The sequence below is a fragment of the Stenella coeruleoalba genome (genome assembly GCF_951394435.1).
Source record: "Stenella coeruleoalba genome assembly, chromosome: 4".
In the NCBI taxonomy this organism is placed as follows: domain Eukaryota; kingdom Metazoa; phylum Chordata; class Mammalia; order Artiodactyla; family Delphinidae; genus Stenella; species Stenella coeruleoalba.
Genome location: NC_137149.1, coordinates 2,260,104 through 2,285,443, shown reverse-complemented (window position 1 = coordinate 2,285,443; position 25,340 = coordinate 2,260,104). Strand labels below are relative to the sequence as shown.

At 55.7% G+C, this 25,340-nt stretch overlaps 1 protein-coding gene across 3 annotated transcripts in view; it reads right to left on the bottom strand.

Annotated features, from left to right (window-relative positions):
* Window positions 1-17,198, bottom strand: part of RGS12 (regulator of G protein signaling 12) — a 118,826-nt gene extending 101,628 nt beyond the window's left edge. For all 3 annotated transcript variants that reach the window (XM_079921064.1, XM_079921065.1, XM_079921066.1), the window contains exon 1: window positions 17,136-17,198. The gene's annotated coding sequence lies outside the window, so the exon portion shown is untranslated. The remainder of the gene's footprint in view (window positions 1-17,135) is intronic.
* Window positions 17,199-25,340: the final 8,142 nt, after the last annotated feature.

Genomic DNA, 25,340 nt, shown 5'->3' with positions numbered 1-25,340 from the left:
ACACCACGCCAGGAGCACGTGCCACACTCCCCCAAAAGGACTTCTTGGCCTCTGAAAAAAGAAGGGAGGGCTCTTTATAAGAGGACCTCTGGTCGGGCAGTGTCTTCTGCGTGCAGAATTTTACACCCCTCTCCTGAACACCAGAGGCACTAAAATAGCTCTACTGATAGCCGTCTGTCCATGTCCGCCCCACAAACACGTAGGGAGCCTTTGCTGTGCAGGCAGTGCTGTTCTGGGAAGAGGAACAGAGACAATGGGGCTCGTCTGGGGGGAGCCTGTCCTGGAGGGGCCGTCCTGGGGGGGCCCATCCTCCAGGGGCCTATCCTGGGTGGGGGGGCCATACTGGGGAGCCCGTCTTAGGGAGGTCCATCCTTGGGGGCCATCCTGGAGGAGCCCATCCTGGGGGGCCTTTCTGGGGGGCCATCCTAGGGGGACCTATCCTGGGGGGCCATCCTGGGGGGCCATCCTAGGGGGACCCATCCTGGGGGAGCCATATTGGGGGGAGCCATCCTGGGGGAGCCCATCCTTGGGGGCCATTCTGGGGGGGCCATCCTAGGGGACCTATCCTGGGGGGGCCATCCTAGGGGGACCTATCCTGGGGGGCCATCCTGGGGGGCCATCCTGGGGGAGCCAACCTGGGGAGCCCATCTTGGGGAAGCCCATCCTGGGGAGGCCCATCCTAGGGGAGCCCATCCTGAGGGAGCCCAACCTAGGGGGCCCATCCTGGGGGAGCCCATCTTGGGGGAGCCCATCCTGGGGGCAGCCCGTCCTGGGGAGTCCACACTGGGGCCCACCTTCTGCCTGTGCAAAATAGCTGAGACAGAGCACAGCAGACCATTCCAGTCAGGGCCCTTGGACTGCGGAGCTGAATGCTGGGGGCCCAGCCATATCACTCGTGTGACACTGGTCAGATGATGACCTTGCTCCTGTACAATGGAGACCACAGAGCACCTTTCCTGGGGGGCAGGCAGAAGCCAGGCTCACCCTAACTCTTCCACGGTCTGAGGAGTCACAGGGCCCGGAAGAGAACGTAGGACCCCAGGCAGTTCCCCGAGGGCTCGAGCCCCTCACCCCTACATCAGCCTCGCCTGCACCCTCCCCTTTGGAACGTCCCTCCCAGACCACCCACTAGCCCAGATGACACGTGGTGTGCATGTGCAGCTGTGCAGGTGCGGGTTCAGGTGTGCAGGTGCAGGTGTGCTGGTGTGCAGGGGGGTGCAGGTGCAGCGGGAGGTCTCCGTGCTCACATCCTGTGCCCGCTGGAGCGGGAAGAAGGCTCAGTGAGCACCTGCTGAGCCGATAACTGTCCGGGACATGGCCTCGCTGTCTCTAAGTGTTAGAATTTACTTTAGTCCACAATGTCTAAACTTTCTAAAAAGAATAGATATGACTTTTGTAAGGAGAAAAAAAAAAGTTAACTGAAGAGGGCAATGGGTTTTTCTACACAGGCCACTGTCATCAGGAACACCTAATTCCCAGCTGTACAAAAATGAAGGTTGCCTTCTCTCCCCAGACCCACATCAATCCTGCCCCAGCGTGAGGACAAAACAGAGGAGACCTGTGCCCTGCGGCAGGCCCCCACCACTGCTGTGGGGTCTCAGGAGACTCTGCTGGAGCTGGGATGGGGATCAGCAAGGGGGTGAGACCTCAGCAAGACCCCCTGCCCTAGTCGCACGAAAGCACATCCAACTGCGAGTCCAGGGCAGAAGGTGAGGCTCGCCCCATCACCACAACCATCAATGGAGGTCTGGATCAGCGCCAGCTCAGAAGAGGGAAAGGGATCCGAGGGAGCCAGACATCAGAAAACGCGAAAATCCACTCTGGCACGATGCTTCCCTAAAATGAAGCTAGAATCCCACCCTCATTCCCTATTCCCAAAGCTCATCAGCCCTGAACCCCTGAGCCCAGCCCCACACCTCCAAGGACAGCTGGCAGCCGAACCACCCATCAGGTGAGGCACGCAGAGTTCCCAGGCACCCAAGTCCCTGCAAACATCCAACCCAAGAGAAACAGGGAGCCACGGTGGGCTGGGTCAGGCGGCCAGCAGCACGGGTCGCTCTCCACTCGGGTCACCTGCCTCTTCCAAGTACACGACCTATACCCTGAGGGATGGTCCTGAGGTTCACGTGCCAGAGTGGACTGACACATTTCTACTTAAGGAGGGAAACAACGGTCAGGAGTTTTCAGACCACAGGGCCAGGAACTTGTTGAGTATATGGTGTCATATGTTCACAAGCAATGCATACAGAAAGCCCCCAAACTAAAATCCAATTAGCCTAACTGAATCTATGTGACACAGGAGAGGGGAGACACGGACCTGCCATGAGGATGACCTCCAGAGTGGCCCTGTCTTCACCCCACTTGCACTCCTCCTGCACGGCTGAGCTGTCCCCCTGGGCAAGCTCGCCTGCATCCACCTCCTCTCCTCTCCCCACCTGCTCTGAACTCGTCATCACTGTCACCTCCTGCCACCTGACTCTCTTCCGAGCAACCCACCCACAAGAACCCGAATGTCCCCGAACGCCAGCGCCTCACCTCACCTTCCCCTTCTGTTCAGGGCAGAGTCCTAGTGCACGTGATGCCGCGTGAAGGCTGCTGCGTGTGAGGAAAGGCGCTGGACAGCGCCCCGTAAAGAGACCTTCTCATTGAACATCTGGGCCTCTAGGATGCCCACGGGCACCGTCCCTCACCCTGCAGGGGCCCAAGGCAGAGAAGGGCTTATCTCAGAGAGATCTGAGGGATGGCTCTTGTCTGATGGCGTGAACACCAATGAGACTCACAGGAGGCCCACAAAGTTTTCAAGAAAACGGTTTCCGTGGAAACACTGTCAGCTTGAACTGAAAGAGTCACAGGCAGCACAAAATGAAAACTGGCCACTGGATCCCAGAAAGCCTGCTGGCGGGAAGGAGGCCGAGAGAATGACTCAACTGCAGACACGCGCTGCCTTCACGAAAAGGGAAAGAGAAGAACGAGGCGCGCAGAAGGCAGAGCGAGAGCCACTACCCCCAAATCTTCAGACCCAATGAAGCGATTTCCAGCATTTTCCAGGCTGGATTACAGAGCTGCTGTGTGCCTGTGACCCCTTACGCCTTCCCTTCCCCTCCCTTTTGAGGAGCGTCTACAGGGGTTACCCTATGCCTGTCCCAACGCTGCACCACTGCTCTGGGGAGGGGCTGATAGCTGGTCTTCAGTTCCGGTCTACAGACGGAGACGAAGGGCACCCCCGGAGCTGTACTCAAGCAACTACAGCCGGGGACCCTCACCCACACCTGGAGCCCGTCCGGATGACGGCCTTCTGGACTCTGAGCTGATGCCATCGTGGAGGGGTCTTGGGGGCAGTGTGTTTTGTACGTGCGAGGGACGTGAACCACTGGGGCCGCGGGCTGGACACAGACAGGCAGCCTCTGAGACGGCCCCAAGGGTCCTGCCCCCAAGCCGTCCCACTTGGCAGCCCCTGAGTGCAGGCTCCACCTGGTGCCTCGCTTCATAAACTGAATACGGCAAACGGGATGAGATGTCGCTGCCAGGACAGGCTACCCAAAGACTGCCTCCCTGCCCGCCTCGCTCTGAGGGAGGTCAGCGGCCAGGCTGTGAGCTGCCCTGAGAGGCAGCCCACATGGCGAAGAGCAACGTCTCCGGCCACCAGCCAGCAAGGTCGTGCGGCCTGCCACCAGTCACACTGTGACCTTGGAAGGGGATCTTCTGAGGCCACCAACTGCTACGACAGTGAGCTTAGGCGTGGCTCCTCACCCGCTGCGCCCTGATCACAACCTGTGTGAGACCTGGAACCGAGGACCCGGCTGAGCCACACCCGGGGTCCTGACCACGGGAACGGGGACGCAGAAAACACTGCCGCTCCAGGGGCTGACCTGTTACATGGCAGCAGTAACTCATGCACCGCGGGATCCAAAATACGAATGTTATCACTTGATCTGTCACCATTCCTGCTGTAAAGATACACAATACAGCGCTCTACCTATTTCCAAGCAGCAATGCATGATTAAGTATTTTTCCCTCAAATCCAATCTGTGATGAGGTGATTAAGGAAATCATGCTGCATACATCAGAGGTAAACTGACCAGGAATGGGAAAAACTGGCTAATGAAAATGACTACTTTTGGATGACCACCTAATCAATCAGTCTCGCAAGCTAAATATAACAGAGTCCCGTTTGACAAATGAAGCAACCGAGGCTCAGGCATCCCGCCTACAGCCATGTCCGAAGGCAGAGTAAGGATCCAAACTCAGGCCGACCAGTCTCAGTTCGGGCTCTTAGCCACACTTCTTACTACTAGCACACGAGCCCATGCCTGTGCAGAGACTGGCCTCCCCTGAAGCATTTCTGCTAACAAAAATTATCCACCTGGTTCTCGAACAGTCTACCTCAATTCCTTGGTAGCTTCATCTCCCAAATTGGCACGTTAATCTAAGTTTAGGAAGCAGGTCAGCAGCCCCTAAAATTATCAGGATGCATGGTTGTTGAATAATTTATGATGGACTGAACAGAAGAGTACCACATATAAAATGTTCCAGCTCAGCATTTTGTTATTATGCAGAGATTTTTGCGTGGGTTTTTTTCAAAATGTCAGTTCTTAGGGTTTTAACACTTCAAGCCCAGAGAAACCAAGAGGCCAGGCTGCAGGGACACAGAGCAGATGCCTGGGTTCTGGCCTCTGGGGGCACGTCCCTTCCTGTTCCCAAGTCAGCCTCAGCAAGAGTCAGGTCATCACGAGGCAGCCACCCATCGACTAGCGATGGAGACAAGAACTTACTAAACAGCAAAGCAACTCTCAGAATTAGGAAATACGACAAATACAAGTAATATGGAAAGAGGAGAAAAAATAAGAAAGAGGGGAAATGAAAGACTGGCAACCTTAAGAACATTTAAACAAATCAGGAAAATGTATACTGAATTATTACTCACAGTCTAATAACATTGAAAGGAAATGGAATTCCGAACATAATGTGAACTTGAAGACACACAGCTCTGCCGATGTCGTACTTACCACGCAAAGAAGGCTTAAAACACTAGCTTTAAACTCATCTAGTTCCAGGGACTTCCCTGGTGGTCCAGTGGCTAAGACTCCGCATTCCCAATGCAGGGGGCCCAGGTTCAATCCCTGGTCAGGGAACTAGATCCCACATGCTGCAACTAAGAGTTCACATGCCACAACTAAGGATCCCACATGCCGCAACTAAGACCTGGCACAGCTGAATTTTTTAAAAATATGCAAAAAGGAAAAAGAATTTTTTAATAAATAAAAAAAACTCATCTAGCTCCATCTTCTTTCAAGAGAACACATCACGGGGTGTTCTTTTTACAGCACTGAGCTCTCTCTAGGGGACGGGCCGAGTACAGCTCAGCTGCGGAGGAAGGAGAGGGCTGCCCCCAAGGAAGGGAGACCCACGGACCCCTACGAGCGCCCGAAGCGCTCAGAACAGAAGGGCCTGTGGGAACAGGATACCTGCAGGGCGGCTTGAATATTTTATCTCTGTCCCCAGTGCCCCTGCCTATGCCAGGCCTCAACCAAGCAGCCCCCTCACCAGCACTTCTCCTTTTCTCAAAGTGTGGAGAAGAAAGTCTAGATTTAGCAGAAAAGATACTATTTTAAATTACAAAGGTCCATTTTACTGGTGCAAAAATATTACTATATTACATCTTTCTGGGTGATTCTAATCCTTTGTAAAGTTTACATCACGAAAAATCCAAATGATAACCAGTTAAGAGAAAAAAAATGTGTGAGATCTCTCTCATCTAAAAGAAATAAATAAAAGTGTAAAACACAACGTTGTAAATCAACTATACTTCAATAGAACAATTAATTTTTAAAAATAAAAAAAATTTTCTTTCAAAGGCATAAGACCTCCGACAAGCAGAAGGCAGCATCGTTTCACACCGGCTAGGCTCACACAGGCACTGAGGGGCACAGACCCTGCAGCCTGAGAGGACACAAAAGACACCTATGTTGTAACCAGGCACCTGCGTCCCTAAAAACCGTCTCCCGAGCACACGTGGGGCCTGATCGCTGGCTGACCAGGGACCCTCTGCTGCCACTCTGCATCACTCTCCAGTGTGATGGGCATAACGAAGATACTGAGGCAGGTGCATCTGGAAGTAACTTTTAAACTCCCATCACAATAAGAACCCTTTCTACACAGGGAGGAATTTAAGAAAGGTCTCAACTAAGGAAAGGAGGAGCTCGGCAGAAGGCAGGCAGCCGGACATCCAGGTGGGAGATGGCAGCGTGATGGCGGCAGAGACAGGGGCAGGAGACAGGCAGGGGAGAGGCTGGCTGGGCTGCCAGCACCTGCAGCAGACCCTACTCACACCTGCCGGCCGCACATCCACAGCCCACCCTGCTCCAGCCCGGGATCTTCCCCGGCTGCCGCCCAGGGTCCCAGTCCAAACCTCAACGCTCACCCCGGGCAGGTCCACCTCCACCACCCATGACCTCCCTGCTCGCCCATTCATTCATTCACTCATTCATTCATTCAATAACTGCCCAGTGGCCTCTACAGCAGCACCGGGTAGACAACTACGATCAGGTGACCAGTGACGGCCCCGCCCTCCCAGGGCCAACCACCCTGGGGGACAAAACAGCTCAACGGGCCAGTACCATCACACACGGAAGTTGGAGGGACCCACAGGAGGGCAACGGTAGCCCTGACTCCATTTGAAAAATTGCTCTTCCCTGAACCTACCCTCTCCCCCTCCCTCCCTCCGCCGCTCCTTGGCTCAGGTAGCCCCCCCACCAGACCCCCGAACTCCCCCAAGCCTCATCACCCCCCAGCTACCCGGCAGCCCAGCGGAGGACACCCACACCTGGGCCACGCCTGCCATTCGCTCAGCAGCCCCTCCCCTCCCAGCCCTGGGCAGTGGTCCACACGCCACTGTGGGTGCACAGTCGGGGGTGGGGGAGAAGGGGCCAGGAGGCAGGTTTGAGGGGGCAGGGGAAGCGGAACAAGACAGCCGTAAGGAGTGGCAGGAACGTCAGCGCAGGGTCCACCTGCCACAAGGTTAGAACACACAGAGGCCGGAAGCCCCAGAAATCCCGATTGCCCAGAGCACCACACCAAGCAGCTCAGGTGGGCCGGGCGCCCTACCACGCCCCCACCCAGCCCCCCGCAGCCAGGGCTGAGCGGAGGGGCCCGAGAGCGGTGACACCCTACCCCTGCCATCAGCGGGCAGACCCAGCCCTCGAGCTCCTGGCTTGCTCTGGGCGCCAGCCCGGCCATACCGCTTCCAGAAAGTAGACAGGACAAGCTGGGGCTACAGTGTTTCAGGCTCTACAGCTGATGGAACTGCGGGGCTAGTTTTGATTCCAGAAACAAATTCTACAAATTGAAATACTGAAGGTTAAACCGTCTTAATTTTCCATTCCTGTTGCTATTTGACTTGCCCTTTTCAGCTCTGCTTGGTATTTATTTCTGTTTGTGGTTTTTAAACCTGGGCAGGGGGGAACTATAAATAAAGTTGCTGGATGTAGCAAATGAAAAGGAAGGCCACTCTGTTAAACCTGAATTTCAGATAAAAGACGAATGACTTTTTAGTATAACTGTGTCCCAAATATCGCACAGCAGTTTTTATCCGGTGAATCTATCTATGAAGGGACAGCCCCCCAGTCCTGAGGCAGCAGCCCCCCGCCGGAACCTGGCTGTCCCGCCACCCTCCCGGCGGCCCAGGACAGGAGGCACAGCCAAACCCTCCGCCCACCTGGCTGCCTGGTCCCCGCCTCCTCGCTCACCCCAAGGCCGGCACCGGCGGAGAACCACTCTCCTCTCCAAGAAGTGGGTCTTTTCTCAGGCCTCCTACAGAACATCCCGCCACGTACAAATCTGGTCATTCGCTACAGGAGTCAAGAGGAGGAAGCCACAGGGTGTGCACTGCCCTTATTGTCTTTTTCAGGGGGGCAGACGGGAACCTTTCTGTGCTCGGCGTCTCTCTCAGTCACTCTCAGGGAGACAGAAATCTGCAAGCGCACAGAGTCCCAGTACCCGCCTCAGCCTGCACACGGGCTCAGCCTGCACACGGGCGGGCGGCGGGCAGAGCCCTCAGAAATCAACGCAGGACGCGTGGCCAGAGCAGGCCACTGGCAGGAGGCGCATCCCCTGCCCATGATCCCACAGGGCTCCTCACCTTCCAGGTCCAGGCAGGGTGTGGTGGGCTGCATGGTGGCCCCAAGGACATCAGGTCCTAATGCCCAGAACCTGCAAATGTGACCTTATTTGGAAAAAGGGTCTTTGCAGATGGGCTTATGTGAAGAATTCTCAGATGAGGAGACAGTGCTGGGTTACCCAGGGGGCCCTAAATGCCATCACAAGTGTCCTATAAGAGGGAGGCAGAGGGAAGCTGAGACACAGGGGAGGCCACGTGAAGACGGAGGCAGAGACAGGAGCGTAGGGGCCTCGAGCAGCCACCAGGAGCCGGAAGAGGTGGGAAGGATCTCCCGACAACGGAGGCCCCCAGGGGGAGCCCAGCCGGGCCCTGCCCACACCTTGATGCGGACATCCGCCTCCAGAACAGCGAGAATAAATCCCCGCTGGTGTAAGCCCCCCAGTTGGCAGTGCTTTGTTCCACGGCCCCAGGAAACTCACACAAGGTGGGCCCAGGAGCCCCCCAGCCCGGGCCCGGCCGCCCCACCCTCGCGGTGCAGAGTGGACTGGCTGTGAAACGCTAGGTGCACGCTCCTGGCCGGGCTCCAGGCCACTAGGGATGGGGCTCTGGGGAGCGGGCGGTCGGGGCACCTCACGCTGCCCAAATGCCTCCAGGTAAAGTGTGTCCCAGGCCGGGCTCCTCGGGACTGCACTCACGAGCCGCAGAGCCACAGGCTGGCCCGCAGTAGGGGCTGGACGCGGAGGTGCCCACCGGCGCACGTCACTCACAGCAGCCACGCTAACAGCACCAGGAACATCCTGCGGGCCACACAGTCCCCAGCACTTCACACTCGTTGTTCTAGCTCATCCTCACAACAGCCTTATCATTAACCCTATGTTACAGACAGAAACTGGCACAGAAAAGCAGTCTGCCGAGGTCGAGCTAGACACCGGGGTGGGGTGAAGAGCAGGTACCAAACAGAGCCCTGCGTCGAGGGAACCCGCACCAGCAGGACCGCCCCCCGACCAGAGGTCAGCGGACAAAACCCTCATCCTCACCCCTCGGTGGCTCACGTCGGACGGACGCAGCGAGGGGTGCACACCGGCCAACACGCTCCCCACACTGCTTTGTGTGTCTAAGAAGGCATCCTAGAAGCGCCGCCCTGGACTTCATCCCATCCAGGACTTGGTAAGGAAGAGCTTTCTCCTAGGCTGGAGTGGCTCACTCCCCAATTACTTGATTCTCTAGACGAGAAACAAGTAAACCCCAAAGGTCAACGCCTGGCTACTAACCAAAGTGCCAGGAGGTCCGTCAGTGAAGTGAAGGCCTCATGCATCCGCCTGTGCTGCTGAACCAAGTTCCGACCAGGTCCAAAATATAAAACCAGTTCTTTGAAGAGCTACGAAAGCAGGCAGAAACCGGAGGGGAGTTATCCTCTGTAAGAAGAGGGTTGCACTGGGTAAGGTGTGTGTTTGTACACATCTGGAGCTCAGGTGGAAGCTGCAATCCTCCAGCTTCTAGTCACAGGATGGAGTCTGGGCATGGCAGGTGGCTGTAAAGTGAGGGGAACATCTCAGTGTCTCAGACAGGAGGTAGCTGGGGAGAGAGGAAGCCCTGAAATCTGCCGGTAAACTCTGCCCAGGCCCTCGGCCAGCCCCCGAGCAGCCTGTGCACACAGAGCCTCCCAGGAGGAAGCCAGAGTCCAGGCACAGCAGCAGACGTGATGCAGAGAGGTCAGTGTGAGTCCCAACGAGTCAACACTCTCCAGAGAAAACAACCGCTAGTGGAGCACAGTCAAATGTTACTAGATGTTCACAGAAACAGGAAGGTGCGGCCCACAGTCAAGAGACACAGAAGCCAGTGGGAACTGATCCTGAGGTAACCTAGGAGTTGAAATTAGCAGATCAGAACTTTAAGGCAGCTAATATAGTGCGCTCAAGGATTTAATGGAAGATACAGTCAAACAAACAGGTGACCTATCTCAGTAGAGAAATGGAAACTATAGGAAAGAAGCCAGTGGAAACTCTAGAAATAAAAACTACAGTAACTGAAATTCTTAAACTCATCGAATGAAATGGACTTAATTTAGACTGGAGATGGAAGAAAAGGAGACGAGAAAGAGAAAAAACTGTTAAATTAGAACAGGGCCTAAATGCCCTGTGGGACAATGACAAACACCCACCGCACGTGTAACAGGAGCACCAGAGGGAGCGCAGAACAAACGGGGCAGGAAAATATCTGCACAAACAATGACCACATGTTCCCCAAATTTGGTAAAAAAATTATCAACTTATTTATCCAAGAAGCGCCACAAACCCTGAGCAGGATAAATACAAAGAAAACCCTCATACGCACATCACAGTCCAAGTGCTGGAAGTCAAAGGCGAAGACGCCACGTGACACACGGGGACAAGGCGGCGATGGCGAGGCTGACATCTACACAACGGCAGCCGGAAGACAAAGCGAACCAGAGGGCTGGGAAGGAGAAACCGGAATTCTACAGCCAGCACAAAGATCCCTTAAAACTGAAGGGAAATGAAGACAGTTCAGATAAACCAAAATTGGGAGAATCTGTCACCAACAGGCAAGAAATGCTAAAGGAGGTGTTTCAAGCTGAAGAGAAAGGACACCAGATGGAAACTCAAATCTACAAGAGGGAACGAAGCAAACAGAAATGGTGAATATGCGGGTAAATGTCGTGACATATTATTTTCCTTCTGTTAATTTCTTTAAAATACGTATGACTTTTTAAAGCAAAAATTATAACAGTGTGTTGTATGGTTTATAACATATGTAGATACAAGACGAATGACAGCAAATAGCTCAAAGGGGGGATAAATGGAACTTTTATTACTATTATAAAATTCTTAACACTTTTTCTAAAGTGTTACACAATTAACTCTAAACAGGCTGCAGTAAGTTAGTATACATATTTTAGACTACTAAAAAATAATGGAAAGAGGTACAGCCAAAAAGCCAAGCCAGGAATTAAGATGGAATACTAGAAAATAGGTGTGTATATTTACTACAGATAAATACACATCTGGTACATGCAATACATAGATACAAACATGTACACACCTTTGTGTATGTACACACATATATGCATACATTCAGTTAACCCAAAACAAGACAGGAAAGGAAAAACAGCAACACCACCAAAAACTAGGGCAAACAGAAGACAAGTGGAGACACAAATCAGCCCTATTAATAGGCACGTGGAACGGAAATGAAAAGCTACGACAAAAGAGGAGTGAGGAGCGGGTGGAGTCAAGCGGAGTCTAGCAGGCCCGGACGTCCACAGTCGTCACAGGTGACTGACAGTACCTGGGCGTTCACTATATTCTTCTGTTTACTCTGTATCTATTCAAATAATTTCTATAATGAACACTTTCTAAAAATTGGTATTAAGAGTGTTCCAAATATTATTTATGCCCCTTCCCCCCCAAAACTGCTTTGGAAAAGTTTGTGTTTATTATTTGTTTATTTATTAGCTAATAAAAACTTTCAATTTGGGGGAAGTTAAAACACTAGAAATGGAAAAGGAAAACAACACTCACATTCAAAAGCAGAAAGTATGAAATGGGCTTTATGAGAAGCTAACTTTGAATGTCAGCATACAAACAGGCTGAGAGTAAACGGATGGAAAAGCCATAAGGTGCAGACAGTAAACGTGAGACAGCTAGGAGTGTGCATCAGTGTCAGGTAAATGGGCTTCAAAACAAAAGCTCTGCTCATCAGGAAAACAAATCGTCCCTAAAGTGTACAAGCCTAATAACAGGGCTTCAGATACAGAAAGCAAAACCTGAAAGAACTCAAGGCAGGAATACACAATCCACAGTCAACGTTGGAGATTTTAACACTTTTCTCAACAATTATTACAATGACCAGAATCCCTACCCACCCACCCCCAAAATCAGTAATATAGGAGATCTGAACACCATACAGTGTTCCTTCCATGTGCCAGGCACAATTTTAGGTGTTTGAATTCGGCCATGAATAATACTGAGGAAAAAAAAAAAAAAATCCTTGCTCTCAAGGGACTTCCCTGGTGGTGCAGTGGTTAAGAATCCACCTGCCAACGCAGGGGACAGGGGTTCGAGCCCTGGTCTGGGAAGATCCCACATGCCGCAGAGCAACTAAGCCCGTGCACCACGACTAACGAGTCTGCGCTCTAGAGCCCGTGAACCACAGCTACTGAAGCCCGCGTGCCTAGAGCCCGTGCTCCGCAACAAGAGAAGCCACCGCAATGAAAACCCCGTGCACCACAACGAAGAGTAGCCCCCGCTCACTGCAACTAAAGAAAGCCAGCACGTAGCAACAAAGACCCAACATGGCCCAAAATAAATAAATTTATTTAAAAAAAAAATTCTTGTTCTCATGAAGGATATAGTCTAGTAAAAAATAGGGGGGAAAAAGAGAGATAAGAAAACAGAATAGGGCTTCCCTGGTGGCGCAGTGGTTGAGAATCTGCCTGCTAATGCAGGCGACACGGGTTTGAGCCCCGGTCTGGGAGGATCCCACATGCCGCGGAGCAACTAGGCCCGTGAGCCACAACTACTGAGCCTGCGCATCTGGAGCCTGTGCTCCGCAACAAGAGAGACCGTGATAGTGAGAGGCCCGTGCACCGTGATGAAGAGTGGCCCCCACTTGCCACAACTAGAGAAAGCCCTCGCAAAGAAACGAAGACCCAACACAGCCAAAAGTAAATAAATAAATAAATAAAAATTTTTTAAAAAAAGTAACTGTACCATTAAAAAAAAAAGACAATAAAAACTCAAAGTATCCTTAATTATTACCTTCTAAGAGATAAATAGAAAAGGAAAATCGAAATAAAAAAGAACTATTGAACAATAAAAGGGATAACAGAAATAAAACAATTAACAGAAGTGTCAGAAGACAATGCAAAGCAATCTCCCAAGGGCAGACCAAACATCAAAGAGATCAATAAGAGGAGAAGGAAGATCAGGGATTAGAAGGTCAGCCCAGGAGTTCTAGCCTCCAAATAAAAGGGGTTCCAGAGAGACACAAGAATGAAGGAAAGGAAACTAAGAATAACACAAAACGTCAGGCCTAGGCTGAAGGGGGCCACCTGGCCCAGGACAGTGATGAGAACGTACGTCATCAACTGATAGATCAGAACATGGGGAACAAGAGAAGCTCCTGTGGGGCCAGATCACACACAGAGACCTGAAGTCACCATGGCATCAGCTTCCACCAGTGCCGGAAACTACACACAATGATGCAACATCTTCAAAATTCTGAGAAAACACTTTTCAGTAGAATTCTATACCCAGCTAAACTAAAAGTTAACTGAAGAGTGAAACAAAGATACTTTCAGAATCAGGGGCAAAAGAAAAATCTAGCTAATGTTTCTTAGTTATCATGAATATGCACTCAACAGAACAAGGAGTGAGCCCAGACAGAGAATAGAGGTCCCGAGCGTGGGGACATGGGGGCGCAGGCGTGCAGGTCCCATGGGGACCAGGATAGAGTGGGGCAGGAAGCAGGATGCCAGGAGCGAAGTCCTCAACAAGGGCCACCACAAGAGGGGTGTGGCAGGGCACGTGCTGGGGTGAGGAGAGAGAGGTTGACAGGAGAGCGACAGGGTTGAGTGAGAAAGGAGTTGTGCTCAGGTACCGTGTGGTTCAGCAACAAACATGTGAGCAGCGGACACTAGGCTAACCAAAAGAAGGTGATGTGATGAAGTTGGGAAATGGAGGGAGAGGAAGCAGTGGTGCAGCGGAGGGGAGAGCCAGCCCTCCCTCGCACCTTCGAGGGAAATCAAATACACACATTTTAAGACTAGCAGCTTAAATGGGCAGTAAATGCCTGAGAAAATAGGATGCCTGAGATGACTGCCCCTTGGAGATGGGGACAAGCAGGACAGGAGAGTGTCTGCTGTCTGATTCTTTAATCAGTAGGCTTAGCTCTTCATCTGGTGTCCTAAAAGGATGGCCACTGTCAAGGGACAAAAATGGTGCAGCATGGTGTGTGTAAAAAAAAAACCAAGGAAGGAGACACATCGGGATATCACCTGATTACAGGGTTGGGGACGGATTGGGGACAGTAAGGCCACAGGAAAAGAGAGCAAAGAAAGCAGAAAGGACAAACTAGGCATTTTACTTGCCTGGAGTACATGATCTCGGGGATGAATCTGGTGAACCCCCAAAAACCGCAGGTAAACTTGTGTCTGTATTAAAATTGCACGTGCACGTGGGTTAAGTGTACTTCTGAGGACTGACTACAGCTCTTGTCAGATGGCCAAAGGAGCTGGTAACCACCACCCCCAAAAGTAAAAACGAGTGATCTGCCAGACTTGAACCCCAAGCAAAGCTCATCTTCTCTCCCGGGACAGCTGCGGCCTCTCCTCCAGCGCACAGCAGGGGACACCGCGAGGCCCTTCTGGACGCAGGAGCGGCAGTGCCCAGTCGGGGAAGGTGTACGAGATGGCTGCTCCCCAGCCCAGGATGGGAAAGACCACAGTCCTTCCAAAAGTAGTCAGGGTGGTCCGCAACGACATCGGGTCCGAGGCCCTGGAACTGTGAATGTCACCTCATAAGCAACAGGGACTTGGCAGGTGGGATTACTTTAAAGAGCCCTTGCTGGGAAAGGACCCTGGGTTCCACACGCAGGTGTGACCACAGGTGTCCTCACGGGAGGGAGGCAGAGGGAGGTGTGAAGACAGGACACAAGGACGGAAGCAGGGGCGCCAGGGCAGTGTGACACGGGGCCCAGGGCCGAGGCATGTGGGACAGCCTCCAGAACTGCGAGGGGTACATTTCTGCCCTTTAAGCCACTAAGCTGGTGGTAATTTGTTACAGCGGTCACGGGAAACGCATACACGTGCTAACTAGAAAGTAAAAGGTTTATGGGAACTCCACCAAAAAAATGTAAGACGCCCTGGCTTCGCTGTGTTTTGTGTACTTGCTACACAGCAGGTGTTAAGGCTTCACTAACACAGTTTTCTCCTTCATCCTGACCCTTTTGCTTGGCCCGTTTCAGACAAAGACAAGTGTCAAAAGACAATATAATCAGAACGCGAACGTGCTATCACCTCTGCTGTGGGAGATGCGGGCGGGCGGCACGGGCCACTCCTTCCACTGGGCAGCCAGCCTTGACCGCCCTCACCTCCCCTGCCTCCCGGCCGGCCGGCCCCTCCGCCAGGGCCACACTGGTCCCGGCCTCCCAGCCCGCAGCTGTCCTCTGCCTGGCCACTGGCCCCTTCCTCTCAGATGCCCTCCTTCTAGAACGAGGGGGAAGAAGGGCTGCCCTTGACCCTGGGGCGCAGCAGTGTCCAGGCCCCCTCCTCTCGGCTGCGCAGGCCCACTCAGTGCCCGCCTCTCACCTCCTGACCCTGCGCAGGACACTGCCACCCAGCGCCCGCCCACATGTCAGCTCCACACGTCCGTCCAGCCCAGGTCCTCCTCTGCCCATCCCAGCCCACAGGCGGTCACCCAGCGCCTTGGCTGTGGGCGCCTCAGCGATGGGCTGTCCCCATCTGAGCATCCCTGAAGCCCAGGTCCTGTGCCGGCCACCTCGTGCCCGTTATCTCTAGGCCTCAAGACCACTGGGTCGGAAGGCGTTCTGATGAAACCTCACGCTGTGACCACTATGTTTCTAAAGTTAAACTTTAAACATATTCTCTCTACTCACCGCCCTCTCCCCACTGCCTACTTGGGCTCCTGTCTCAGACCTGGGTGCTGGGGGGGTCTCTGGGGAAGCGGCGCCTTGCCCGCAGGCCTCACTGTCCCGCTGCAGGTCCCCCGGCCTCACAAGGGCCCTTCCCATCACAGCACGTGAAAGTACCGGACACTGACCACGCAGATCCACTCACAACCCTGAGCAGCCTCACAGGCAGGTCCCGTTACACACCCAACCCAGCAATGGGGAAACTAAGGCACAGAGAGGGGGGTCGCCTGCCCAAGGGCTCTGTCTACACCCACAACTCTGGGCCGCTCTGTCTACACCCACAACTCTGGGCCACTCTGTCTACACCCACAACTCTGGGCCGCTCTGTCTACACTCACAACTCTGGGCCGCTCTCTGTCTACACTCACAACTCTGGGATGCTGTCTACACCCAAAACTCTGGGCTGCTCTCTGTCTACACCCACAACTCTGGACCACTCTGTCTACACCCACAACTCTGGGCCGCTCTGTCTACACTCACAACTCTGGACTACTGTCTACATCCAAAACTCTGGGCTGCTCTCTGTCTACACCCACAACTCGGGACCACTCTGTCTACACCCACAACTCTGGGCCGCTCTGTCTACACCCACAACTCGACCACTCTGTCTACACCCACAACTCTGGGCCGCTCTGTCTACACCCACAACTCTGGGCCGCTCTGTCTACACTCACAACTCTGGACTACTGTCTACATCCAAAACTCTGGGCTGCTCTCTGTCTACACCCACAACTCGGGACCACTCTGTCTACACCCACAACTCTGGGCCGCTCTGTCTACACCCACAACTCGACCACTCTGTCTACACCCACAACTCTGGGCCGCTCTGTCTACACCCACAACTCTGGGCCTCCCAGTCTCACCCCTCTACCCCTGAGCTGCAGCACGGAGCCTGCACCGGGAAGCCGGCACGGCAATGCACTGCGTTGCTGCAGTGGATTTCCAGAGTTGGGGGTCTCTGGAGGCGGCCTCTGGCCAAACAATGCGGCCGCCCGTGAGATCGGACAGGAAACTCGGGAGCCGTGCGGACTCGGCCCGGGGCGCGCGGGCTCGGCCGCCGTCCGAGCGAACGCGGTGGGCACTGCAGGCCCGCGGCTCAGCCCGGCCCCGACCCCCGGCCCTCCTGTCCCGCCAAGGGCCGGCCCCGCGGCGGCCCCACAACCCGGCCGGAGTCGGGCCCGGGAACAAAAGGAGGGCGGCGGCGGCCGGGCGGCCCCGACCCTGAGGAGCCGGCCGCCCCCAACACCCTCCGCTCCGCTGGGCGGGGCGGACCGCGGAGGGCGCGAGCGCGCGCCCAGAGAAGAAAGAAAGCGGAGGCGGGGCGGCCAGCGCCCGGCCCGCAACCTACCGGCCGCTCGCTCTCCGGCCGCGATCCGCTCCGCCCGCGCGCCCAACGGTCGCCTCCGCTGTCTCCCAGGGCCGAGGGGCGGGGCCGGGAGGGGGCGGGGCCGCAGAGAGGGGCGGGGGCGATGGGGGCGAAACCAGCGCGTGGGCGGGGCCTAAGGGGCTGTTCGGGGGCGGGGCCAATGCGGGCGGGGCCGTGGACGGGTAGGTATCTCTCGGGGGCGGGGCCATCTGTGGCGGGACCGGTGAAGGGGCAGGGCCTGGTAGGGGAGGGGCTGATGGGGCGGGGTCGAGGGAGGAATGGGACCTCCTGGGGGCGGGGCCGTGGGAGGAGCGGGACCTCCAGGAGGCAGGTGGGGCGGGGTCGTGGCCTCCAAGGTCTTGGGAGGCTCTCAGCACGGGGCCGGAGTGCTTGGTCTATGGAGCTGGGACGAGGAGTCCAGTGGACGGGATGGGGGGCGGCGCTTCCACGGGACAAGGGAAGAAGGAGACGAGAGACGGATCTTGAGGGGGCGGATCTTGAAGGGCGGGGACCCCCGGACAGGGGCGGGACTTCCGCTACCCGGGAGACGTGGCGGGTCCTGCTCTGGCCGTGGACGTCCTGCGCCGTCGGCCCGTATCCCCTCCCGCACCGGGTTCTCTCCCGCGCCCACCCCGCCCCCCCGGTCCCGGGAGGTGCGTTGAGACTTCCTCCGCGCCCCGCGTCTCGAGGACCCCGCCCCCTCCTCTCGACTGCCTTCCGCGACCTTGATGATCATCAGACCGCATTCCACCAGGAAATCGCTTTATTTTTGCGGAAGGGAGTGTGGTGTCCCCCGCGGATCACAGCCTCTCCCTAGTCCCCCAACAGGGAGCAGAGGCCAGGCAGGCCAGGCAGGTGCCCAGCACGACCCAGGCTGCCCTGGTGGTCCCTAGGGCGCCTGCTCCCCTCCCACCTGTCCAGACCCTGGGCCTTGTGCCCGGGGAGGCCGTCCAGGGCTGGCTCTCCTCCCCTCCAGCTGTCTTCTTCCTCAGCGGTCCCTACTCGGGAAGTCCCATTCCCGTTAGTCATAGTGACCGGCCAGAGTATTTTCAGGAAACAGTCTGCTGGGCATTTATTGTACGAGCTAAGTGTGGGGAAAATCAAGCCCAGGGCTCCTGACTAGTCAGGCCTTGACTTTCCGTTATGCAGCCGGCACCCACACCTGGCTGGAGCCTGCTGGGTTGTATATTAAATTGTATATTGTATATTAAATCACCAGCCATCACACTTCCAGCCCCTCGGCTGACTGTGAAAAATCAGAAGATCTTCAGTTATGCTTCATATTCCCTTCAGTGCTCCCAAAAGGGCAGCGGAGGACAAATTTCTCACTACCTGACATGTTGTCAGGATGCATCTTCCCCTTATGTTTGCAAATGAAATAGCTCGATAGCATCTGGGGATGCGGACCTGTGTTGGCAGAAGTGTGCTGGCCATCAGAAGGGCTGCCGTGCTCTGCTGAGGGCAGGTAGTGGGGAGCTCTCGGGCATTGGGGCCAACGGTCTCTTCAACAGCACAGCTACGGACTGTGTCCCCCCAACAACTTCACATGTTGAAGCCTATTCCCCAATGTGATGGTATTTGGAGGTGATGAGGTCATAAGAGTGGAGACCCATGAACGTGATTAGTGCTCTTGTAAGAGAGACCCCAGAGAGCTCCCTCACCTGATGGGCCATGTGAGAACACAGACCAAAGACACCCGTCTGTGAACAAGGAAGCAAGTCCTCACCAGACACTGAATTTGCCCACACCTGAATCTTGGACTGCTAGCCTCCAACGTGCAAGAAATAAATTTCTGTTGTTTCTGAGCCACCAGTCTGTAGTATTATTGGCGTAGCAGTTAACAGGGCGGACGTAGGGTCTTCCATGTGGGGTTTAGATTCGCTCGGCCCTACCTGTGCTCTGAGCCAGCAGAGAGCGCTGGACGCCTCTTATCTTGTCGGCTCAGGTTGCTATGACAGATACCATGGACTGGGGGACGTAGACGGCAAATGTTTATTTCTCACAGTTCTGGAGCCTGGCATTCCGAGATCAAGGTGCGGACAGATCCCTGGTCTGGTGAGCACCCTCTTCCTAGTTTGCAGATGGCTGTCTTCTCAGATGGCAGAGAGCAGACAGAGAGGACAAAAGCTCACTCATGTCTCTTCCTATAAAGGCATTAATCCCATCACAGGCACTCCACCCTCATGGCCTGATCACTTCCCTAAGGCCTACCTCCTAACACCATCACCTGGAGGGTAAGGGCTTTAACACATGAACAGTGGGGGACAGCCCAGAGCGGCACTGCTGCAGCCTCCTCTACCTGCATTGGCCAAGCTGGCCTTGCAGAAGGTCTGGGGCGGGTGAACCATACAGCTCTGCTGCATGGACCCCACATCCAGACTCAGAGGAAGCCCCCACCCTGGGGAGTGGGCCCCCTCCAGCCTCCCAAGGGCCAACAGCTGGGCAATAAGAGAACTGAGAAAGAAGGGTCCGGGTTTCACCCGGGGTCAGCTTGCTCAAAGTGGAGCTGTTCACAGGGCAGCCCAGAGACGACCTGCGTCACTGAGCAGAAGGCCAGGAGCTGCACCAGCTGTAGGGGCAGTCCCGCATGCCTCCACCCGCCCCTGCAGGCTCTGTGCTCTGGGGAGCCCCGGCTGAGGCCGGCAGATCCAGTATAACCCTTCCAGAAGGCAGACCATCAGGAAAGGATTTTGGAACTGGATTCCCAACCTGTGCGAAGACAGCGTGGACCCTGCTGCTGGTGATGAGTAGCATGACAGCAGGAAGTGATTCCACGGTGACCACTCACACCCTCATTCATGGTCACTGGGCTGAGATGCAGGCCGAGGCGTGTTGGGACATGTGAAAACTAACAAAGGGAAACCTCATTTAAAATAGCGTTGGGACTTCCCTGGTGGCCCAGTGGTTAAGAATCCGCCTGCCAATGCAGGGGACACGGGTTCAATCCCTGGTCCGGGAAGATCCCACATGCCGTGGGGAGCAGCTAAGCCTGTGCACCACAACAAGAGAAGCCACCGCAGTGAGAAGCCCGCGCATCGCAATGAAGAGTAGCCCCCGCTCGCCGCAACTAGAGGAAGCCCGCATACAGCAAACAAAGACCCGATGCAGTCAAAAATAAATTTAAAAAAAATTAACAACAACAAAAATAGAGTTGGGGGGAATTCCCCAGCAGTTCACTGCCGAGGGCACAGGTTCAATCCCTGGTTGGAGAACTAAGATCCCATACGCCCCATGGTGTGGCCAAAAAAACCAAAAACACAAAACAACAACAAAAAAACCAGACACACAGAAACAAAATAAAAAATAAAATAAAACAGAGTTGGGAAGCCTTGAAGGGGACTTCTCATGCAGTTGGGAGACTGCAGGCCCCATACAGGAAGAGAGTACTTTGCGTCTCCAACAGGAAGGTCACTACTTCCCCAGCAGGAGGAAGCTTTTCTCTTCACCCGGCACTAGCCCAGCCAATGAGAAGCCTCCACTGCTCAGCCAATGAGAAACCATCACCACCCTTAACCGCGGCTTTCCTATAATGGACTTTCAAAGCTGCCCCTCCCACCTTCCTCCCTTTTACTCTATAAAGTTCCTCTCCTTGGTTTACTAGACTTGCTCATGGTTTTGCCATAGCTTGCACGTCCCGAACTGCAATTCCTCCGCTGTTCATGAATGAACTTGTCTTGCTGGTAAAATAACTGACTGGGTATTTTATTTTCAAGGTTGGCAGAGGTAAGTGGCTCTGCCCCGTCGACACCTGCCGGCTGCATTCCCAGTCTATATTACTAACCCCTTTGTCTCCACAAGGAGCCCTATGCGGGGTGATAAAGCGTATGGTCACTTAGCCTAGGGAATGTTCTCTGGAGAGCACAGCACATCCAGGGGCTCGGCAGTAGCTGCCTTGCAGGCTGACGCTGACAGTGGAGGTGCTGCCACGGCTGGTCCCTCATGTCACAGCTCGGAAAGGTGGTGGAGCCACTGGAGTGGGCAGCCTGGCGGGGCCTGGCCCTTGGGGGTCTGTGGTGATGGTGTTCTTGGGGCAAGAAAGATGGGCGGGTCACTGGGTGCTGGTCATTTTCCACAATTAAAGGAAAGGAGGGCTGGTGAGCAGGAGGCTGCAGCAGCGGCCCCGATGGAGAGCCGCAGCCCCTCCTCCGCCTCTAGATCTCAGTTCAGGGGCTCAGAGCCCTTCTGCAGAAGGACCTGCAAGGCCACTGTGAGTCTAGCCCTCCAGCAGGCCCCGCACAGGTCACCACTAAGCAGGGGGAGGGTGCTGGGAGCTGACGCGGTGCCACGCAGCCCCTCCCCGCGCCCTGAGCCATTGCCGGAAGGCCGGCGGGCACACACTGCCAGGCTGCTCTCCCCAGCCTGCGTCTGCTGTACCATCCCTGCTCAGAATCTCCCGGGGACCCCACCGTCTGCAGGAAGACATCCACTGTCTGAGTCCAAGGCTGGCATTCCAGGCTCCCCTCCACAAGGCCCCTTCCTGCCTTGCGAGAAGCCAAGGGGACGGGACCTTGGGCCTTACAGCCAGGCACCCTTGGTGTAGCCAGACACAAGGCCAGATCAGAGCTCCAGTGGTCAAGCAACTAGCGGGGTCCAAGGTCCTCTCCACCCTCCTGAGCCGGTTCTCGTCCCGCCTGCCTGTCCTTGACCGGCCTGCTGGGAAGCGGCTCCCACACCCATCACCTGTCACACCCGCCTCCACCCCACACACCCCTCCCATGCACCCACCAGACCCATACACCCACCTGCCACCGTCCCAACATTCTGTAAAGGGGTCAAGTTCAGGTCTGCCCCACACCCCCAAACTACCCCCCTCCACCCTGGAGCTCCTGGACAGGAAGGACCATCAGAAGGGTGGGAGTGCCCATGCATACCAGGCACGTGCTAGGCTGGGGGACACAACGTCCGGGACAGGAGAGGCTCCAGGAACTCCAGGTGGACCAGCCCAGCAGGTGCCATGGCCCATGGGGGCCGTCGGGCAGAGAGGCCTGCAGGGCCACTTCAGGAGGAGTTTGGGAACCACGTCCAGGATACTAGGCAGCTGTGTTTCCAGAAGAGCCCTTGGCTGGGTGGAGGGACAAAGGAAAGGGGCAGCGGTGGTGATGCTGGGGAGTGGGGACAGTGCCCCGACCTTGGGGAGGGACAGGGCCCTGGGAAAGGAGCAGCAGTGGGTGTGAGAGACTGGAGGCCGTGGTGTAGGCAAGGGAGGGGCAGGGGCGCCGGGCCAAGACCCAAGAGGCAAGGCTGGTGTGGAGCCCAGCGGGTTAGGGCAGCTGGGGGACCCCAGCGAGTTAGACATGGGGCTGAGTGCCCCAGCTCGGGCCCTGCTCACATGTTGTCCCCACCTGAAATCCCCGAGTGGCCCCTCGTGAGCCCCTCCCTTGCAGGCAGGCAAGCTGACCAGCCCCGAAGGTCTGCAGAACCCACCCTCCCTCCGCCCTGTGTTTTGGAATTCATTAGGATCAGTGAACAGACGAAATAACTCAAGTGAAGCACTATGTTGTTTTTAACCAGAACACATGAAATTAATTAAATAGAGCATATTGTCGCTAAATAGAACTTGTATTAATTAGGGACATTGTTACCAAATAGAGTGTGCACTAATGAAACAGACCATATTGTTACAGAAACAGGACGTATAATCAACCAGAACACACTGCCCCCCCCCCCCCCAAGGATCGCGGGGCTGCTGGTGGGCTGGGGACTGGCGGCCGGGCCTCAGCCAAGTTCATGGAGCAGGAAAGGGAGGCCCCTGCGCAGCGCGAATGTCCCCTCCTGGGCAGTCCCCACTTTGAAATGTCTCTTCTCCACCAACCGCCTAAACACACTGGAACAGAACCCCTCCTGCTGGAAAAATACCTACGGGGGGACAATGTACGTCAGGAGATTGTGTTTTCCTCCACAGGAAATCGACAAGAAATAAATCAGAAACACCCCCTCAAGACACGAAAACGTCGGGGGAGTCATTTCTGAACGTTGCACTTTGAGTCCCACAGCGTTTCCGAGACGGCTCGGCGGTGGCCTCGGTGAGCAGGCAGCGTCTGGAACTCACCTTTAAGACCAGGACTTGGAACGGCGACGTCCCCTTTCTGATCGCTCTCTATGGTGTGCACGAGCCCATGCTCCTGGCGCAGCGAGGCCGCATCCTGGGGAGCCTCCGGGCCTGTGCAGAATTCCCCTGGGCAGGCTGAGCACCAGGTCAGGGCGCCTCTGGGCGCGGGCACCCCGGGTGCTTCCCCGGCCTGGCCTCTCTACTCCGCCGGCCCCACTTCTGCCCGTTCACAGCCATGGGTGGGGACCCGGGCTCCCGGAGATGGTGCCAAGCCTTCTCCAGGGTGCGGCGCCGGGCCGGGCCTCCAGCCTTGGGGCGCACTGCCCTTCGTGCCTCCTGAGCTGCTCTGAGCTTCGGGAGTGCTCAGTACGCGCCGTGGCCCTGCAGGGCCCCCAGAGGAGCTGGAGCGCGGCCACGGGGCGCGCGAGGCTGTTCCCGCTGTTCCCCGGGAGGAATGTCGCGAGGCCGGCAGGGTCGCCCTGTCCGTCATGCGCCCTCCTCTATCTGGGACCCGGACACCCTCGGACCCACGCCACCGAGCTCAGGTCCGGGGCAGGTGGGGGACAGGCGCGCTCCTCAAGACAGCTTCCTTCTCAGGCTGCGGGGAGCCCTGCGTGGGATCAGGGCGCCAGGACGCTCGCACCAGCCGAGGAACAAGACCCCACGCCTGCCTGTAAGGCCGCCCACGTCCACCTCCAGGGACGACAAAGCCCCAGGGTAACCTCTCAGTAAGGACCCGGAGCCTCCCACCCCGCTCCCCACCCCGTGCTGGCGCCCCTCAGACGGGTGCTTCCTGCGTTTTCTATGGAGACAACAGGGGTTCTGCGTGTCTATGGAGACAACAGGGGTTCTATGGAGACAACAGGGGTTCTGCGTGGAGACAACAGGGGTTCTAGTCAGCCGGCCTCGTGGAGTGGGTATTATTAGTATTATCCCACCTGTCAGGTGATGAGACCGAGCAGGAGGGAAAGTCCCCAGCCCCACCACGGGCAGGCCAGAGCCAGGGTCCATCTGCATCCGGGTGACAGTGTGACAGCTGCGATGGATGAGTAAGGGGGCGGGGAAGAGCCGAGGGGGAGCTTACAAAGGCAAGACAGCGGGACCGCTTGTCCACTGGAGGGAGTGGAGAAGGGTTTGAGGAGAGACTCTTTGGGGTGTCCTGCTGCGGGTCCCACCCAGCATGGGGGAGACTTGATGCCTCCTCCACATCCAGGTGTCACTCTGTGTCCTGTGTCCCGGGCCACCAAGCCCATCCCACACCCTGACTGTGTGTGAACAAGGATGTCCAGGAATCCCGTGGACCATGCGTGGGACCAGCATCACTGTCCTGTCTGCCTGCCACCCCAAGAGGCAGAGGGCCCACAGCAAGGACAGGAGTGAACCCTGATTCCTCAGGGCCGAGGAAGGAGGGGGTGTCCGGGGGGGTCCCCACCCGTCCACCCGTGGACTCACCCAAGGACCCATGAAAGTACCTGCAGAGAGAGGAATGTTGTACCAGCAGGCCCAGACCCCAGAAGTTCCCTCCGTCCTCTCCCTCTCCCCCACCCCCTCCATTCCACCTGCAGGGACAGAAATGGGGGCGACTAGGGACTTCCCTGGTGGTCCAGTGGGTAAGACTCCATACTCCCAATGCATGGGGCCCAGGTTCAATCCCTTGTAGAGGAACTAAATCCCACATGCATGCTGCAACTAAGAGTTTGCATGCCGCAACTAAGAGTCCACGTGCCACAACTAAGAAGTCTTCATGCTGCAACTAAAGAGCCTGCGTGCCACAACTAAGACCTGGCACAGCCTAAATAAATAAATAAATATTTAAAAAATTTTTTCTTTAAAAAAAAAAGAAAAGAAAAACAAAATGTGGCAACTAGCTGGGGCACAGTGGGAGAAGGAGACTGGGGAAGGGGAAACGCTCACCTCGCCCCTTCCCAGGATTCCAGCCCCCGGCTGGCCCAGGGCAGGAGGGTTTGATTTGATATCACTGATTTGGACTGATTCTGAATTGAGACTATATTCGCCACTTAAGTGATGGAAAGCTAGCTGCCTTTTATGTAAGAGTGAGCGGAAAACCCTAATGCCACCAGAAAGTTTTAGGGACCTAGGAAGTTTGCCCCCCTGCGACGAGAAAGAGGGAGAAAGTA